Here is a 2266-nt window from a genome sequence, read left to right as displayed (position 1 = left end):
CTCAGCCACCCCATGCCGTTTCTGCAGCAACAGCAGCTAGAAACCGGGGAGTGAGAACACTCCGGTCTGCCATGCTTGCCAGGAACGGGGCTGGGTGTGCCCCAGAGTTCAGCCAGAGTCTCCCAGAACATCTGGGCAGGGTGGGGAGGAGTCTTCTGCCGCATCTCATCTTTCCTCCCGCTGGGCAGCGGGCTCTGGTTTCACCCCTGACTCACTCCCAGGCACAGGCCAGTAGTTTCGTCCCAGGCTGCAGCTTCTCCCCTGAGCCCTGGGCAGATGCGTTTCTCACCTCCTCGTGCAGCAGGGCCTTGGTGAGAGAGCTCAGCGTGAGCCTTCTTGGATGCTACCAGCGATTGCATAAAGAGAGGAGACACTGGCCCTGGTCAGAAAAGTCAGTTCCTGGATGGGACCCAGCACTCCACCAGCCCAGCCTCTCCCTTCGCAGATGCAAGGGCCCCCGCCTGGAGCTGCCACTGCCCCACACTCTGCTTTGCTAGCTTGCGCATCCTCCACAAGTACCTTCTGAGGCGTCAGGATTGAGCCCTGTATCCCAGGGAAAGTCTACGTTTCTCTGCACAAACTGCCCCCAAGCAACCTTTCTAACCTCATCTCCGCCACCCACACCTTTTCTCTATTCTCCCCTCTCACACGCAACTCCGGGCTCCATTGGTGACAGAGATGCCACCAGCCAACATTCTAGAATCATCTCTGGCTGGTGTACAGGTCATGTCCCCAGCCAGGTTCCCCCTCCCCTTTTCCTCTGCTCTCACTGACCCCTGAAGCCCGCAGGCAGGCATGAGCACTTCCCCAAGCTCCCTTTGAGGGCTGCGCCACCTTTGTCTGGAGGCATCACCAGCTTTCCTCCAGTGCCTGCCCCCTTCACCAGAGACTTGGGAGTTCTGTGTCTTCAGCACCTCACAGGGTCAGGCCCAGGTGACAGAGGAGGGAAGGGGGGGAGGAAGAGACAAGGCAGATGTTGACAGATTTCAAAAGCCAGAACGCACCAAGGGGTACAGCAAAGTCTCCTGCCTGCCCCTTCCTGCCCAGCTCTCCCCTCATATATAATAACCAGGTATTGGGCCACAGGCAGCCTTGCAGAATTCCTGTGTGCACATCCAAGAAAACACACAATGTAAACCATTTGCCTCCCACTGTGTAATCCACAATACCCTAAACAGACAGACAGACAGAGACAAAGAGCTCGCACCAGCTAGTTCACTCCCCAAATGCCCACAGTGGAACAGTAACCAAGGCTGGGCTGGGCCAAAGCCCAGAGCCAGAAACTCAATCCAGGTCTCCTGTGTAGGTGACAGGGACCCAACCACATGAGGCATCACGTGCACATTAGCAAGAAGCTGGAATCAGAAACAGATCCAGGACCTGAACCCAGGCACTCTGACATGGATGCAAGCATCCTAACTGGGTACCTAACCGCTAGGCCAAACACTCATCACAATGATATAAAGTTAAATGGAAACAAAGCTCTCTGTAAAGAGAGGGTAAAATCTGGAGCTGGAGTTTCTCCCACAGATAGCTCCTTAAACCTCAAAACCAGAGAGCTGATAGCCTTGACTGATACCACCCTTTGGGATCTTTGGAAGCAGATCCTGTGGCACCCATGCATCTACCTGGGAACTGGCAATGCAGTGTAGAAGCAGCATCAGTGATTTCAGCCCAGCCACCCTGGAAAGCAGGACTTAATCAGGTACAGCCCTGGGTGCAGCCCAGCCCACTGCCTGCTGTTGCACATCCTGTAAACTAAACCCATGGATTTCACAGCTGTAGATGGTTCTCTCTCTCTCTCTCTCTCTCTCTCTCTCTCTCTCTGTCTCTTTTTACAGGCAGAGTGGACAGTGAGAGAGAGAGAGACAGAGAGAAAGGTCTTCCTTTTGCCGTTGGTTCACCCTCCAATGGCCGCCGCGGCTGGTGCACTGCGGCCGGCGCACTGCGCTGATCCGAAGGCAGGAGCCAGGTGCTTATCCTGGTCTCCCATGCGGTGCTCAGATGGTTTTCAAAAAGTAAAAGGAGCATACTTCATGACACATGGAGCTGATAGGAAGCTTCAACATCAGCGTCTGTGATAAGCTTTATTGGAACACAGTTACCCGTGTAAGTTCCTGCCCATGGCTGCTCTCATATCAGGGCACTGTGGAATCGCTGGAACTGCATGACCGCGAGTCTAAGATATTTATTATCTGGCCCTTTACAGAAGAAATTTGCCAATCAGTGTTCTAGACCCAAGCCAGATGTTGAAATGAAATGGGGC

This window comes from Oryctolagus cuniculus, chromosome 7 (genome assembly GCF_964237555.1).
Source record: "Oryctolagus cuniculus chromosome 7, mOryCun1.1, whole genome shotgun sequence".
NCBI classification, from domain to species: Eukaryota; Metazoa; Chordata; class Mammalia; order Lagomorpha; family Leporidae; genus Oryctolagus; species Oryctolagus cuniculus.
The sequence above is the reverse complement of the archived record's forward strand: the minus strand, read 5'-3'. Positions refer to the sequence as shown.